At 41.5% G+C, this 18,479-nt stretch overlaps 1 protein-coding gene across 3 annotated transcripts in view; it reads left to right on the forward strand.

The window, feature by feature from the left end:
• The first annotated feature begins 2,075 nt into the window (after positions 1-2,075).
• IGF1 (insulin like growth factor 1) overlaps positions 2,076-18,479 on the forward strand; it is a 101,802-nt gene continuing 85,398 nt past the window's right edge. Inside the window, exons 1-2 of one of the 3 annotated variants that reach the window (XM_045587587.1) lie at positions 2,076-2,293; positions 11,488-11,558. The gene's annotated coding sequence lies outside the window, so the exon portion shown is untranslated. The remainder of the gene's footprint in view (positions 2,294-11,487; positions 11,559-18,479) is intronic. The other 2 variants (XM_045587589.1, XM_045587588.1) reach the window with 2 other exon arrangements.

Genomic DNA, 18,479 nt, shown 5'->3' on the forward strand with positions numbered 1-18,479 from the left:
AATGGTGCTGGAAAATTAGACAAATACATGCAAAAAAATGAAACTAGGCCATCAACTTATGTCATCCTCTAAACAATAAAGAATTTAAATTAAAAAAATATATGGACAGGCATGTCCAACAGCTCTACCATGTTTGTTTACACACTCATGAGGTCAGCCCTGACCAGATCTAGGAGGGAGACAAATGCCCTTTGACAGTTAAAACATGCAAAGAAAGCACACAAACGAAATGGCAGTACATTGGATATTAAGCAAGCAAAAAAATTTAAAAAATCAATTAATCAATCAATTAGAGTAGCAGAAAGTTAAGAGGATTCTCCAAACCTTTTGTTTTCCAAATGAGAAGGGGATTGATTAAGAGAAGGCATTAGAACCAATTCAGGGATTCTCCCTAAATCACTCTGCCCCTTTCGGACCACCTTATCTCTCCAGGCTCTGCAGTCAGCCCACATCTCTGCAGTAGAAGACAAGTGTACAGTCTCCAACAGCAGGGAGTTCAAGTTCAAGGCTTCCCTGCTTCCTTGCTGGGTGACTCTAGCCAAACTACCTGTATTCTGTGAATCCCAGTTTCCTCCTTGATAAAATGAGAGTGAGGACGTTACTGACCCACCTTGCAAGATTTCTGTGAGCAAAGCAGGTAGTAGTGTGTGTGAGGCCGCTCTTGCACTTCATAGGTGTTGTTTGAAAAAAAAAAAGAGAAAGAGAGAGAGAGAGAGAGAGAGAGCGAGAGAGAGAGAGAGAGAGAGAGAGAGAGAAATCAAATCTGTATTCACACTGCAAACCAGCAAGCAGGAGTGAAGGCCCCTGCTGCCACAGGAAGCTAACAAGCCCAGGCTCTTCCACTGAAAGATTTATCACCCAGAATGCCCCTCGGGAGGCGCTTGCCCAGTCCCTCAGCCCACGCATGCTCCTCACGCCCACGTGTACTACCGTGGCCAGGTGGTCAAGCTGCCCTGCCCTGAACGCATCTGCCCAGGATCACAGAGATGTCAGGGGAAGCCGCTCTGACTAGGTCGCAGGCGCAACCTGACATTGGAGTTTTCTCTCCCAGGCCAGGGAGGACACATGTGGAATGAATTAACGTGGCCACCTGAGGAAAGCAACTGCAAATGAATTTCAGTGGGCTGGCTCCCAGAAGGAGTGGGGAGAGCCTCGGCACCTCCAGGCTGCTCACACCCCCAAAGAGTGGACCCTCAACCAGCCCTCAGGCCTAGAGAGGTGGGGTTTGAACCCAGGCAGTCTGGCTCATGACTCAGGAACTAATGGTGCCACGAGAGATGGATAATAGTGAGCAAGACAGACACAGGACCTCATGGGGAGAGCAGCTTCATGCTTGCAGGTGAGGAATAGTGGGGAGCCAGGCCAGAGGGGAAATCAAAGCCCTACAGTTAGTTCATCCTGATAGTCCCGACAAAGTTAAGCTGGGAGACTGTGTACCTGTGTACTGTGGCTTTAAGTGCTCCGCTACACCTGGGAAGGATTCTTTTCCTCCCACCCTTGACTTCAGTTAAGTCTTTGTCCCCACAAGTGAAGCAGTTTGCTTCTTTGCAGCCACACGTTCCCCAGGGATAATAGAACTGAGTCCTGGATTTGCTGTTGCTTCTTCCCTGTCCCATCAGCCAAAGTGTCCCTTCTTCCATTGGCTGTCCTGACCTGGGGTCATTCTCCATGATGGCATTTCATGCCTGGACAGGTGACGCCCAGTTTGAAAAGTTCGGTCTGCCGGACAGATGTCACTGGGTGCTCACACCTGCCTGATGCAGGGCATCCTCTCCTCTTAAGGGACATAGCAAAGGGGCTAGTTAAGGAGAGAGGAGCATGCAAAGCAGGATGCCATGTACCTGAGAAGGTCCTTGAAGTGGAAAGTTCTCTCCTCCTTGGGAGAAATGTTTGTCTAAGACAGGCTTCAGGGGGGAGGTGGGAAAGTTAAAAGGAAAGTTAAATACAACCAGCACTGAAGTGGAGTCTTGGATAACCGTTATACATTCCAGTGTGGTTATTACCTCTACTCCCATCTGAGTTCCACAACCCTCTTCCCTGCCATAGCATGTTATAGCATTTTCCTGGCTCCAGCCAGAGCCCTCTGAAGGTGATGCTTTGAAGCGAGGCTGTCTTCGTGAGCTTGTCTCTGTGATGGATAGCTGCCATTATTCATCCTCCCCCAGGAGCCTGCACATCTGGGCACACCGAATCTGGTTGTGAGATCAGAATGGGAAAAGAAACTGCCAGCTAAGGGACATTGTGATAAGTGGAACACGAAAGCACCCGTTCTAAGGGGCAGCCATAGGGTGGGGTAAGTTCTCCCAGATACAATCTTCATAGGACCCCAGCGACTGTCAATGGTATATTTTCAGTCACATGGGGCTGTCTTTCTTCCTTTCCCCCCCCCCTTTTAATTGTTGAAAATACACATAACATGGCGTTTACCACTTGAACCTTTTTAAGTGAATAGTTCAATGGCATTAAGTACATTTACATTATTGTGAATCCATCACCACCATCCATCTCCAGAACTTCATCTTCTCAGACTGAAATTTCATACCCATTAAATACTAACTCTCTATTGCCCCTCCCCTCAGCCCCTGGAAATCACCATTCTAACTTCTGTCTCTATGAATTTGACTACTCTAGAATCATACAATATTTGGTCTGTTGTGTGTGTGGCTTATTTAATTTAACATGATGTCTTTAAGGTTTATCTATGATGTAATGTGAATCAGAATTTCCTTCCTTTGCAAGACTGGGTAACGTTTCATTTTGTTTATCCACATTTTGTTTATCCATTCATCTGATGACAGATACTTAGGTTGCTTCTTCCTTTTGACTATGAATATGAGTGTACAAATATCTCTTCAAGACCTTGATTTTAATTATTTTGGTTATATACCTAGAAGTGGGGTTATTGGATTATATGGCATTTCCCTTCCTCTCTCCCCTACCTTTACCCTCTACATATGTAGTCCCTGTGAACTATCCAGTATGTAGCTTTCCACAATATTCTCCATGCTTATGTGATCATATCAATAAATACACGTTCATATTGCATATGGAAAAGTAAAAGCCTTTATAAAAATGGGAAGTTATAGATGCTTTTCTGAATTTTGGCTTTGTCACTCAACTTTCCTCATGGAATTGCCTCCAAATCAATTGGCAAACTCTAAGTCAATCTCTATAATGGCTTACTCCATGGTTTGCCTGAGCTGTAATTTATTCAACCGCCCCCACTTGGTGAGCGTTTGGTTTTTCTGTGCTCATGTGGACTGAGTACCGACCATGGACTGTGATTCAGCTACTCAACACCTCCAGAGGTGCCTTTCTCACTCAAAATGAGATCTAGGGGCCTTACCATGGCCTGAACCATGAGGCCCTTTGATGATCCCTTTCCCTTTCCTTCCCCACCATCCTGTGCCTCACTCTGCTCCAGCCATACTGACCTTCTTGTTGCTCCTCAAACCTGCCCCTTCCCAGGCCTGACCCACTTCACACAGGCAGTTCTATGCTTTTCCCAGCAAACTTGTACCTGATATGTACCCTAAACCACTACCCCTCCTTTTGCTCTTCATCAATCACATTAGTCAGTTCTGTGTTCCCTGGGCACCTTGCCTTTGTCCTTAATTCGCCTTTCCTGCAGGTGTCCCCACCTCTGAGGTTCCCAAAATTGTAACCATCTCTCACCAGAAGCGATAAGGAGACTGAGACCAGTCGAAGTGGAAATCAAAATGTGTCCCACAGAAGGACCAGAAGTAGAGGACAGAGCCAGAAACTAAAAAAACAGTTGTTAGCCTCTCCACCTCTTTCTCTGTAAAATGGAGCTCTGGTCCTGGTTAGTCTAATGGCACCCATAGGGACCCTATTACCAATGTTTGAAACATTTTCTTAGCCACTCTGGTTCTTATGAGTAAAATAAAGATTATTGGACCAGATGCTCTGGAAGGTGTTTTTCAGCTGTAACACTTAGGATTTTACATTTCAATTCAGCCAAACTAACTGCTCCCACCCCCAAAGTCCTTTTCTCCATTTTTTTGCACATATAAAATGCTATCTTATGTTATCTAATGTAAACCCCTCCACCTCCTCCCTCTTCCTCACCTTCTCCCCTCGATGGCAGAATTTGCCACCTTTGATGCATTCATATTTCCCATGATCAGGAGAACCTCTCTTTTCCAAGTCTCATACTGCCATGTGGAGAGGCCTCCTAAATGATCACTCCTGGTCTCTCTAGGTGCCTCCAGTCATTTCTCCTTGGGGATAGATGACTAGCCTGATTGGTGTTTGGGAGAAGGAACACTGTATTGGTGCTCTGCCCTTTCTGAGTGGTTCTTTCTTGTGACCCTTCTGCAAAGGACACATTTGACCTTTCCTCTGCCATGATCTGGCCCTGTGGGAGAGGCTTGCCACTGCCAGTATCACTTAAGATTAAGTTTGGCTGAAAATGGCAGAAAACCCAAAATAACTGAAGTTTAAGTCAAATAGAAGTTTATCCTTTAAAAAATATATTTTATTGATTTTTAACAGAGAGAAAGGGAGAGAGATAGAGAGCTAGAAATGTCAATGAGAGAGAAACATCGACCAGCTGCCTCTTGCACACCCCCTACCGGGGATGTGCCCGCAACCAAGGTACATGCCTTTGACAGGAATCGAACCTGGGACCTTTCAGTCCGCAGGCCGACGCTCTACCACTGAGCCAAACCGGCTTTGGCGAAGTTTATCCTTTATAATATATAAATGTAATCAGCATTAAGCAGTTCAGACCAAGTTACTACTGAATTACCATGTTTGTTTTTTTACAAAAATTACAACTATTTTACATGTGTTATTTTACACATTAGATATATATATACATTAGACACCTATTTTATGTGAGATATTAGCAAAGCTGCCTCTCACTTTTGTTTAAGGGCACATGTTTGGGAGAGACAAAAAGCATTTGAATAAGTAAAAGTTCTCTTATTCACAGAATGATTAATTTCATGTCACACACAGACACTTCCTTTTTGACTCATACAGGCTTTGTAAGACATAATTATTGATTCTATTTTGGCATCGCTATTCACTGCCTTTTCCTTACCTCTCCGCATTAATAACCAGTTTTTCCTCTTTATTATTTAGTATCCAACCAAAGATAACTGCTCATGTATATTTCCAAAGCTTAAAAATATTGGATTCTTATCAACAGAAATTAAGCCTGCTGCTACAACTAGGCACTGAGCTAGATCAGGGGAGAGAATGGAATATAAGAGTGGGTCCTGCTGAAACCGGTTTGGCTCAGTGGTAGAGCATCGGTCTGCGGACTGAAAGGTCCCGGGTTCGATTCCGGTCAAGGGCATGTACTTTGGTTTGCGGGCACATCATCCCCGGTAGGGGGGTGCAAGAGGCAACTGGTTGATGTTTCTCTCTCATCGACGTTTCTAGCTCTCTATCTCTCTCCCTTTCTCTCTATAAAAAATCAATAAAATATATTTTTTTTTAAAAAGGGTGGGTCCTGCCCCAGTTCTCTCCTGCTGAAAATGTAAACATTTTATTCCATTGCTAGTGAGATCCCTTCCGGGAGAAGTTTGTATTTTAACACAAAATAATTACTATCACCGACTCTACAGATAACAAACTGCCTTCGGCTACACTGAGCTCACTGAAGTTGCAGCCTCAACAGAGGTCTCCATCTTTAACCACACTTAACAGACCAGGAAACTGAGGCTTGAGTCAAAAAAGCTAGCTCCCACATTACTTTAAATGTCAACATCAAAACTGTCTTTAAAAGTCCCACTCCATACATTTCTTAATTCTCGAAATCTTCCCTGAAGGTCAGAATAAAAATGTAAGGGGTGTTTTCAAAGAGAAGTGCCTGAATTTCCAGCCTCAGACTCATCTTGGGTGCCTGTCTAACAGGTACACTCCTGGGTCCCATCTCAGGCCCACTGAGTCAGAATGCCAGGAGGGTCCAGTCAAGTGGCAGGTGAACAACTCCTCCCCATTCCCCAGTTCTTCCTTAGCCCACTGTAGTTTTTGGTCTTACTGGCGGAGAAGATCTTCCACCAGGCATTAAAGGAAGGGTAGAACATTCCAGGCTGGGAGAAGTATACTGACCAAATATTGGAGTTGTGGACATTCATGACAAACTCAGAATCCACAGCAGACCAAAGTGACCCATTGCTTCAGTGTCTGGATGATGTCATAGAGTCATAGACTAAGCACTGAGTCAAAATTCTTGAAGGGAGGGTCTGAAATGCTTTCAGTGTCCTCCGTGCCACCTGAGACTCTGCACCACCTTTAGCCTCTTCAATCAGCAACAGCTGGAGGGTCAAAAGTCTGCCTCTTGAAACCAGGAACACTTCATTTAAATCCAGACACATTCTGCTGCTGGCTGCAAAGATCCACTTTCTTCTGGGAGTCCCCCCCCCCCCCACACTAAATTACAGTGAGGTCCTAGACAAACTGTGTATAGCATTAAACAGAATACGTACTGAACTAGAAGTCAGGGGACTCGGGTTCAAATCCTGTCTCAGCCATTGTACTCATCATATCTCTTTGCAGGTTACTGAGCTATCATAAGCTAACAGAGGGTTTTATTGTAAAGACACAGAGTTTCTCGTAGATTTCTAAAGACATATATTATTCTTCTTTACCTCTCCTGACACGTCTGTTTTCTTTCCTTTGCCAGAGTAGTTTTTTCTGCTGCCCTGTTTATGGGATAGAACATAGTTCCTACTCTTCTCCCAATAATAGCTGTAACACAAACTGTTCACTTACTGAGGTCAGGCATTATTCTAAGCTGTCTGTAAATATTACTTTATTTAATCATCACAAAAATTCCTTTGAATAGATATGTCATGATTACCCCTGTATACAGATAAAATAACTAAGACACCCAGAAGTTAAGTAACTTGCAAGGACACACAGCTTCTTTTGTCCTTAACTCCAGCCAAGCTGAACTAAGAGCCAGTAGATTTATGTCCTGCCTTGCATTCTTTCATGCCACATACAAAGGGTTATTGGCTGTCTCTCCATCTGTTTTCATATTTCCAAGTAGAACCAGATTGCCCTAGCATGACTGAGGCCAGTGCTCACAGCAGTGGTGGCCTTGAGAAGCCCCCGTGCTTCCTACACAGGTTCCCTCCATGCCTATTAACCCAACCAAGTTATTCTCCCCAAGTCCCTTCTAATCGTTGGGTCTTAGGTTCTTCTACCATACAATGAAAGCAATGATCCTGCTCAGAACATGTGCTATGAAACATAGGTTTCATGAGATGTTATGCACATAAAGAGTTGTGTGGGCCAATGGGAAATGCTCTTTACTTGATCCCCCTTCTCGGACACTCACAATGAATGCTCGTGTACTAAAGACTCTGAAAAGCCTGTTGGTGGAGATAACGGCTAACCATTAACACAGCATTTCCCAATTATATTTGACTATAGAAACTCTTTCCCATCCTCATTGTAAACATGGATCCTCCTGCTCTACAGTATCCATGGAAAAGTTCAAATTAAATCCAAAGTACACCATACTGGTCCTCACCTTCTGTCTCCTCTCAATAGCATATGACACTGCTGAGCAAGCCCTCCCTCTCAGCATGGCCCACCTCCCCCGCCATGGTTTAAAGAACACACCCCTCCCCCTGAGTCCTTCCTACTCCTCTGCTCCTCCCAAGACCTGTGGGTTTCTATCCTGTGTCAGTGTCCATCCCTCACAGTGAGCACTTTGATTATTACTACCCACAGGACCAATTACTATCTCCTTTGAACATCCTACGTGTAGCTCTTTCTGCTCACTTGACATTTCTACTTGGATAACTCATACTTTACTCTAAGAGGAGGGAAGGAAGACTACATTTTCACCAAATTAAAGAATAATTTGTGGGCCACTCCACATTTTCTGTTCCTCTTAGATATACCTCAGATATATTCAGAACATGACAAATGGCAGACAATTTATCTTACTAAGATGATGACAGATGCATTTGTGACCCCATCAACCTGGCCTTCTGTTTGTCTTTATTGCTTCAGTCCTGAACAGCTGCTCCTTTCCCTGCTCTTGACATGCTGGCCTTTCAGAACCATCTACCCACCACCACCACCATCATCATCACCCATCACAGCCCCAGCCGCTATAGTAACGTGCCATGACCATTAAGCACCATCTTTAGGACAAACTAGTCTAAATTGCTAGGTTTTGTCTTAAGGCAGCATTTGAATGATGTCAGCAATAGCTAGGATGACTGAGTGCTTGTGACAACCAACTCTTAGCACTTGACATTCCTCTCATTGAATCTTCACAGCCACTCCTAGATGCTGGCACTGTTATTAACCCTATTTTCCAGATGAGGTAACAGGCCACAGAAAGGTTAACTAATTTGCCAAGTCCACACAGCTGGTAGACGAAGCCCTTTTTTCTGGATCATAGAAAACGGCAGATGAAGTCCCCATGAGTTCGTTTGTTTTCATTAAATTGGTCTTTTCTAAAACTTTCCATTAAAAATAAGAGATACACAAGAAAATCTAACCAAACAGTGTGGAGAGTACCAAATAAAAACAGAAGTCTCCTTTGCCTGCCTGTCTCTTTCTGCAGCTCTCTGCCAGGGTAAAAGCTGCTGAAAGTTTCTGGAAGGTTTTTCTGCAGACATTTGCAGACATATGCAATAAAGCAATTCTTCCTTTTAAATAATAATTTCCTACCCATTTCAGAACAGCACTCTAGACACACACCATCCTTTGCCTTTTCCCTGTCTTGTCTGCCTCCTCTTGCCCCATGCCCACAGGTGGGGGGGGGGGGGGGGAGGCAGAAACTACCCTCTGCCAAGATCAGCACAGTGAAGTCATCTGAGCACAATGACCATCAGGATCACGGGATAAGAGGATGAAAGCTCAGTCACCAGCATCTCGTGATGAAAGGAAAAAAAAATTTTAAAAATCCTAAAAAGCAGAAGTTTCCTAAACAGTCTTCCGCAGCCCTGTTGGGCTGCTCTCCCTCACATCTGAGTTGTCACCCTAAGTCTGCAGACTCTGCCTAGTTGCTGAAATGTCAGGGTGAGCCCTAGCAGGACAGTTAAACTAACACCTGAGGTCACTGGGATGGAAAGATATTCCCAAGGGTCTGTGCTCACCTGGAGATCCCAAAGTGACAAGTGGCAGCAGTCCCAAGTGTGAGCTTGGGGTTCCACCCTTTGTTCTACTTTCACTACTGTCTGCTTGTGTTGTTGTTATTGTTGTTGAAGTTGAAGTTGAAGTTGAAAAGCTGCTCTCACAGAAAGGCTCTATGAAATAACCCTTCAAACAGGGCTTTCCTATGCATTCTCTTCTGAATGCTTGCTCTGTCGGAAAGGGGCACAGATTTCCCAGCCTCTAACCCAGGCTCACTCTCCTCTCCCTTGCATTTCTCAATAGCTTTGGCCTAAGTATTAGTGAGTAACAAACATGTACTCCTTTGAAAATCAAATGGAAATTGGGCAGTAGAAAGTGGACCCCTGTAAGGCCCAATCAATGCTGTTCAAGTCTGAGAAAGATATGCGGCTGAAGCTCAGGTCCATGGGGCAAGAGCTCCAAGCCCACACCTGGAGGATTCCATGACATTGGTGACTTGTGGTGACTTGACAGTGACTTTGAGAGGTGCCCTGCTTCCTCAGGAAGTCTTGACCAGCTGAATTAAAACAAAAATAAATCAAGCTGCTTCATTATTTTTACATGCCACGAACCTGTAATCCACCCTTTAGACTCTGTGATTCAGGACACTCCTTCCAGATAAGGTGTAAAATATGATTGAATTGTGTTTTAAACAAGCACTCTTTCTCTTTAGATGTTCATCACCTCCACCTTGAGGCAATTTGCCTCTATGGCCATAGTTCACCATCATACTGGGATGCCCAGTTTCATTTGCATTTCAAACAAAAACAGAATATTTTTAGTATAAGTCTATTCTAAGCAATATTTGTCCATATTTACCTGAAATTCAAACTGAACTGGGCACCTTGCATTTTATTTGCCATTTTTATGGCAGCCCTGCTCATCTCTGCCACTTACTCTGCTTGGCTTTCAAAAAAGAAAAAGATGGGCACTCTCAGCAGATGAGTGGATTAAAAAACTTTGGAATAGTGTGCTGCTGTAAAAAGGAAGGAACTCCTACCATTTTCAACAGCATGTATGGAGCTGGAGAACATTTTGCTAAGTGAAATAAGTCAGTCAGAGAAAGATAAATATCACATGCTCTCACTCATTTGTGGATTATAATGAACAACATATACCAATGAACAAAAATAGAGACAGAAGTATCAGTCAGATGCTCAAACCTCAGATGGAAGGCAAGGGAGGACAGGGCTAAGGGGGAGAGATCAACCAAAGGACTTGTATGCATGCATATAAGCTTAACCAGTGGATACAGACACCAGAGGGTGAGGGTATGAGTCAGGGGAATAGGGTGATAATGACACATTTGTAATACCTTAATCAATAAAGGGGGGAAGAATAAATGTTGACCTTACTCTCAAAATAAAAAAGAAAAAAGAAAAAAAAATGGGCACTCCCACCCCCTCCACTTAAAGCTTAGGATTGTGTATTCTATTTCTCCATAGAAGAGTTACCTGCAATGAAAGCTTAGAGCATTTGTTTTTGTCAGTCTGTTTGAAGTGACTGCCTGGTGAATATTCTCTCCAAATTCCAGGGGACAGGGGTAAGGGAAGAAAAATATGTGTAGTTGTTTACCCTCCACAGTTAACTAATTCAGAATAAGGATCCCATTTCTTTCTTGAATTGCTATGCAAGTCTCAACATATCAGAGTGAAACAGTTAAATACCAACAGCCACATACGGAAATTGCAATTGGCTGCTTATTATTTCTTGTTCATAGAAGAACCATATCTTATATTGTCAATTTGATTGAAAGCTTCAACTTCAAAATAAGAATCTTGTCCAAGGGGCTTTCATTTTCCCTTTGATAAACAGGCATAATCCACTTTTCTTTAATGTTATTCCAATGAGTGCTGTGTTACAATGGGGTTTTTGTCATGCCCCCAACACATTTTGAAACTGTTCTTATCTTTCCAGGCTCTTGCTAAAAGCCACCATAATATTCTCTTGGGCATAACTGTGCCCACTCTAGCACAGGCTCAAGAATAAAATTTATAGCCTTTGAAAGTTGCATCTCCTGAGTGGGAGGGAGAAAAGATAGCATATAAATTATTTCCCATAAAAGGCTTTATCAAATGATTGAAACCCAACATACTAGGCAACTAGTTCCAGATTCATTTTCAATCCATATTTTGTGAGCACCAGCTAGGTACTGGGTGGCTTACAGACCAGTGGTTCTTAACCTTGACTGTGTATTAGAATCACTCAGGGAGCTTTATAAAAGCATTGCTCTCTGGGGCCCACCTTCATATTCAGGCTCAATTGGTTTGGGGAAGGGGCTGAGCATTCATGTCTTTGAAAGCTCCCCAATGGTTCTAAGCTGGAGGCAGCAGTGAGGAACACTGATAGATACAATTTTATTTATTCTTCCAGCAGGAGGATGGTATATAACTAATGAGGAACTCTGCTCGATGTAAAGCAACCTTCATGACCTCCTCCTAAATGTGAGGCCTGTTTCATGCTCAGTTTCATACCCTGACAGCTCAAAATACCAGAGGGCTGCTGGGATGTCTTTCTTTTTAAATCGAGTCCTTTAAAAAAGAGTATAAATGCTCAGAGCATCTCAAAAAATGAAATTCTACATATCAAAAATGATAGATGTATTCAACTTAATATTATCAAGTATTCAATGTACCCTGAAGTGAAGGAACAGTATAATAAACCCCCATAGCCTATCATTCAACTTCAACAATTATATGCATTTTCCAAGCCCTGTTTCCTTTCTATCCTCCTGGGGTTTGGTTTAGTTTTACTTGGTCATTTTCTAGCAAACCTGGTCATCATATTATTCATGCTCCAACATGTATATCTAGCACCTGGGGACCTCTTTTTATTGTATAAAATAAAAATAACAGAAAATCTACTATCTTAACCTTTTCTAAGTGTGCAGTTTAGTGGCATTAATTACTTTCACATCGTTGTGTGACCATCATCATCATTGGTCTCTAGTCCTTTTTTCATCTTCCCAAGTGGAAATTCTGTCCTCATTAAATAATAACCCTTCCTTCCCCTCCTCCCAACCCCAGACAACCACCATTCTACTTACTGTCTCTGTGGATTTGACTACTCTAGCTGTATATGTGGGATCCTACAGTTCTTGTTTTTGTGTGTTGCCTTAATTCATGTAGCATCTCTTCTCCCACACAGGCTTCCTTTTCATCCATGTTGTAGCATGAAATACTTGAAGATGTTTTTCTATAAAATCCAATGGAATTTTATTGATATCACAGGATATTATTGTCTTTCCTTTAAGTGTCTCCTCATCTAAACCCTTGCATTGATTTTGTAAGGAAAACAGGTCGTTGTCCTAGAGTATTGCCCACATTAGATCTGGCTGGTTGAATTCTCACTCCCTGGAAAGCTTTCCATCCCATTATTTCCTGAAAGCTGATGTGTAGATTTAGAGTAGGGGTGTCGAACTCAATCAGAGAAGGGGCCAAAATCTAAAATCCAGCCTAAATCGCGGGCCGAATGGTTTACTGAACAGTCATAAACTGTCATTGTGATGGAAACGCAGCGGAGTGCAGTGATGACAGCGCGGTGCGGGCCACATTGCAAGGCCTGGCGGGACGGATTTGGCCCGCAGGCCTTGTGTTTGACACATGTGGTGTAGATGTTTGGTGCAGTGGGTCTGAGTCAGGTGGCATGCAGACTGCACTTTGAGAAAGGCTCTTATCCACTGAAGCTGGGTCAGAAATGGTAATACAGCTTCTGCTTAGTTATTTAGGGATGCTCATCCTTAGAATCAAGCCAGCGTGCTGGAGGAACCCAAACTTCTGTGTGGAAAGGTCCATGTGGAAATTGCCAGCCATGTATATGGGTCCTCTTAGAAGTGGATCTTCTAACCTCAAATTAGCTGCTACAGGTTACCCTAGGTAGAGCAAATATGAGCTTTCCCTGCTGAATCTTACCCAAATTGCAGATTTGTGTTATAAATAAACTGAGACCTGGTGCATGGATTTGTGCAATGGTGGGGTCCCTCAGCCTGGCCTGTGGAGATCACGTGGAAACCAACTCTGACATCTCCTGAGAAGTCCCAGATTGTGAAAGGTGTTTCTCGGGTGATGCACCCTAAAACTGTGCTTCCTCTGGTTCTGGGTGCATCACCTGAGAACTGCCGCTGCCAAGTGACCACAGCTCAGCAACTCCTGCATTGAGGGTCTGTCCCCTGATGGCCAGTGTGTGTCATAGGTACTGGTTGGTTGGCCAGTTTCTTAGGCTTAGATAGATAGATAGATAGATAGATAGCTATAGATAGCTATAGATATATATAGATATAGATAAAGATATAGATATATATAGATAGATATATATAGATATATATAGATATAGATAGATAGATAGATAGATAGATAGATATAGATATATATATAGATATATATAGATAGATATAGATAGATATATATAGATGATTGGTTTTTTTTAAGTTTGGGGGTGTATTGTCATATTACTGGAACACTTAGCAAATGTGATGCTCACATTTGAACACAAGCTTTCAATCTCCAGGGGCTATATATGGAGTTGCTATGGAACACTGCACTGCCCAGATTTTCCCCTTAGGGTCTAGAAGGCATACTCATTCAAATGCTAAAAATATTGCCCACCAACAGCTCTAAGCTCTCAGGCCTCTAAAGCAATTGCCTGTGGCTGAAAAGAACCACTTTGCCCAAGGTCATGACTCCCTTCAGGGCAACCTGCATCCAATATCTGGTTGATGCAAGGATATAAAAGCTCAGCCTTCTTACCCCAACTGGGGCCAATTCTGAAGGGCTATCCTAGCTTCAGAAGGCTTATGGGGTCAGCTAAGGCCTTGTTGCTACTATATTAACTTCTCTTTTTCCCCAATCCATTCTTTCACTTCCTCCATGGGTGCTGATCCTGAGAGACTATCCCCAAAGCCTTCTACATGGGCATCTCCATTTCAGAATAATTTGTTGGGGGGAACCCAACCTATAATAATCCAACTTAAGTTAAAATGAGATGACTACACAGGTGGTAAGCCAGAGGCATGCAAGCAGAGGCACTTGGTGGGAATAGGATAGAGGGAAGTTGATCTATATAAACAACTTCTATTGAATGCTTACTGCATGGGTTATAAAGATAAGAGACTGTCTTTACCTAAGAAAGTTTACCATCTAATAAAGGACATAGGTAAGGAAACATGAATTTCAATACAATGTAATAAGTACTACAATAGAGAGGGATTCTAAAAGGGCCATGAGAACCCACAGAGTCAGAAAAGGTATCCCTGAGCTTGGAAATATTGGAGAACATGAGCAGCATTTGGGGATTCACAGGCACGACTCAAAAATACAAAGAATGAGAAATGGTAAGTGATGTAGCTAGAAAAGATGGCATGGGCTGGACCATGAAAGGCTCTGAGTACTCTGATTAGTGATTGTATTTTACTTTATAGGAAAATATGGTTCCATTGAAGGAGTTCAGACTATCAGAGTTATACCCACATTTTGGAAAGATCACTATGGCCACACTTTGGAAAATGATTTTAAAAGTGACAAGACTGGAGAGAGGGAGACCCTTTAAGGTTCATTGTTGCAATGATCTCAATTATAATTTATGATCTATTATTATTATTATTATTATTATTATTATTATTCAATGGTGCCAATTAAGAGAAATGGGAATTCTGTACCTTCCCCTTCTCTCCAACTCCCTGGCAAAGACTGAACCATTTAGTCTGGGCATTCTATGCTAAATGTGGCTGCCTGTGTTGATAAAATTGAGCAATTAGCTGATTAATCCTCTCCATGGGGAGGCTGAGAAAGCAGAAGGAACAGCAGTAGTTTACCAGTTTCATAAGGACAAATGAGTTCCTCTCTCCCCCAGCACTATAGAAAAAGCACCAGTTCCTCAAAATGAAGATCTATATTAATTAGACCCTTCTGTGACATGCCACTGCCCAGCCAAGTGTTGAGACATTCTGACACCTGCTCAAGAGTGTCTTGACTACTTGAGAAACTTTCCTCAAGGAAGAGAACATTTCTGTTGGTGATGTATCAAGAGCATTTAGGCCAACTGCTGCCAGAACTTGTTGCTTGTGTTTGTCTTAAAATTATTCATCAGCTACCATTTCTCTGGTACCAGGAAAGCAGGGACCTATAAAAAATGCAACAGGGAATGAAGCCTGGAGGAGGTGATTTTCCTGATTGGTTTGGAATAGAATAATCTCAAATTAGTACATCTAAGAGCTCCAGAGGTTGGCTGGAATCATTAGCGATTAAATTCCCTTGGGATTAGAAGGTGGGAAAGGAGGTAGGGGAAGAAATTTCTATTTTGTTTTATTAAATACAATTTACACACACACAAACACACACACACACACACACACACACACACACGCAATTACTAATTAAAAATAGGATTTACATAAACATATTTTAAAATTAGGCAGGTCAACTGATTACAGCAACAAAAATATGTTTCCTCTCACCTTGTCTGCCTTTTTTTCTCATTCCCAATTTTCTTTATATATATATATATATATATATATATATATATATATATATATATATAGTAGCAAACTACTCGGAGCTTTATGTGTCTTTCTTTTTTAAACAATAACATATGTTAGACATCTTTCTGTAACAGTACAAATAGAATCTTACTTATTTAGCAGCCACATAAGATTTTGATATATGATTGTGCCATAATTTACTTAACAAGCATCCTGATAGATTTTGAGATTGTGTTCAAAATTATGCTACTATAAATAATTCTGCATAAATATCCTTGTGTGTATATGAGTGTTTGTACAAATATGTGCATTTATCAAGTGTGAAAATTTGTACAAGGATAATTTCTGCACAGAAGATATATACATTAGACTTTTTGAAAGATACTAACAAATAGGCCCTGGAGCTTTGCTCTTGACACTCCACCATATCCCTTCCTCAGTCATTCATGGCTTCCTAGAGCAAGCACCTGGCCCTTTTCACCTGAGGGATTCCTCTGGCTCTAAGAGCATGTTTTGTTCACTCAAGGGTAGGCGGAACATGGTGGGAAGTGAACACATCCGAGTACAGTACTCAGTCAATAATAAATAAGAGTTGATTTAAAAATGGCCCACTTTCTTCATCTTTCAGCAGGTGACAACTCTGACCATCAACAGTGGAATTCCACATCAATAGAATTGAGCCTGAGCTGTCCCCAATGTAACCATCTCATTAATGTACCCTTTTATTGTCTTCCTCCCCTTCCTTCCCTCACTTCCACATCCCTTACCAATACCCCAGGGATTATCTCCAAAATGAACTAGTTGCCCTCAAATCTTTGTCTCAGGGTTGACTTATGAGGAAGATCAATTAAAAGGTACCCTCCATCACAGCTGTAATTTTTTGCTCTTCCATCAGCAATGTCTGTTCCCATCCCAAACTCATGGTCAATTTTATGGTCTATTTATTCATTTATTCATTTGTTCATTCATTCACTAGATACTTGTTGAGAATTTTCTCTGTGTCAGACTACTTGCTGGCCCCTGGATTCAATACTGAACACAGGAGATCAAACAAACTAGCTCCATTACCTGTAATCCTCCTCCTTCAAGTTGATACCTACACTTCTAAAAAATCTAAATCCAATATTATTCCACAGTTGGACCAAAGCAATGAAAATGCACACCTTTGACTATAGCAATACATGAGTGGGAGATTACAATAATCTAATCGGCAGCAACTACACTGGTTATCAAACCCCTCCCAGGTTTGCTAAGGGATGGGGTTGAAGAGATCAGAGATGTCAGACCTTTGAAGAAGGTCAGGGGGACCCAGGACAGGAGATATTCTTCAGAGATTTGACATGTTGATCTAGACTAAGGTCTAGTTCAGGACAAAAAGAAACTGTACTCAGAAATATTTTCATAAGACTACAAATGGTCTACTTTCATGATTTATGGACATGTTTTTTGTTTTTCAGGCTGCCTGTTTTCATAGTAAAGACCTTTATTCCCGGAGCACTAATTAATGGAGGTATTATTGTTTTTAAAAGAACAAGAAGGAAATTCACTCCTATCCTGGATAAATTCCACAGTCTGCTTTCTCTGCTCCTCAACCAGGACTGCCAAGCTTTGCTGGGAAGAAGTCCCTCCATTCTATAATCACGAACTCCAACCACTGCAGGGCTCTTGATGTTTTGTATAAAACTTGTGATTGTCTCCCATTCTTCTCAGCAACTTTTTCAAACTTTCTTCTTTCTCTTTAAATGTCTTGTTCTCATATTAAACTCTTTAAATATGCCCAAATCTCTCCTATCTTTAAATAAAAAAGCTTTCTCCATCAATCTTTCTAACTGGCTCCCTCATTCATTTCTTTTGATAATTTAGCTCCTTGATAGAAGCATCTATTTGCACTGCCTCCACTTGTTCTCCCAATCATTCATACTTCCCTGCATTTTCTACTCACCACAACACAAATACTGGTTTTCTTTCCCACATTTTCAAACTAAAAAAAAAAAAAAAAATTAAATCTCACCTATTTTTTTTAAAAAAATTAAATCTCTCCTTATTCAAAATCTCTATAGCAGTTATTCTCAGAGGTGGTCCCTAAATTAGCAAAATATTTTCAAAATGCCTGTTTCTCACTTCACCTCAACTAATTGTCTCTAGAGAGTTAATGTGGAGGAACAAAGACTGCAGTTGCAACTTTTCCTCATCAAATCATAAAAATCAGATAAATACTAATATTTGAGGTCTTTTTAAATTACAGCTAGTAAGTATGACAGGAAGATCAATGTGATTATTTATGATTTAAATAAAATTTCAGAATCTGAAATTTGGGGGGGGGGTAGTTACTTTTTTTAGATTTGGTGCCCACGGTAGATTAATAACAGGGATGGTAAATTTTACTGTAAGTGATACTTTCTAGGCTCTGCAGTCATTCATGTTAGCTGGCTTATTTCTTAAGGCTTAGATAAATTTGGGAATACCCAGGTCAGTTTGAAACAGGTCACCTTGACCTTGGTTCAGTTTTCCAATCAAAGAGAGGCCATCAGAAAATGCTGTATGTTGATAACACAAAGTAGCTTTCAAATTGAAGAACTTTATAGGTTACTGATTTATGCTAAATATATACAAACATCTTTATACTAATAACATCTGCTCTATTAGCACATTTTGTTTGCTCAATTTCTGACGTAGGTATTGAAATTCCAATTTTATAAGTAGTTTCTCAGAGAATGAATAACTTGTCCAAGGTTGTTAAAGCAGTCAGTGATATAGTTGGGATTAAAATTTTAGTCTGTCTCAATTTGGGGTTGTAGCTAGGAAAGTTCAGAGAGAATGAATAACTTGCTTAAGACCATAAAAGTATTCAGAGATACTTCTGGGATTTAAACCCAGGTCTTGCCTCAAC

This window comes from Pipistrellus kuhlii, unplaced genomic scaffold (assembly GCF_014108245.1).
Source record: "Pipistrellus kuhlii isolate mPipKuh1 unplaced genomic scaffold, mPipKuh1.p scaffold_m20_p_3, whole genome shotgun sequence".
Classification (NCBI taxonomy): Eukaryota; Metazoa; Chordata; class Mammalia; order Chiroptera; family Vespertilionidae; genus Pipistrellus; species Pipistrellus kuhlii.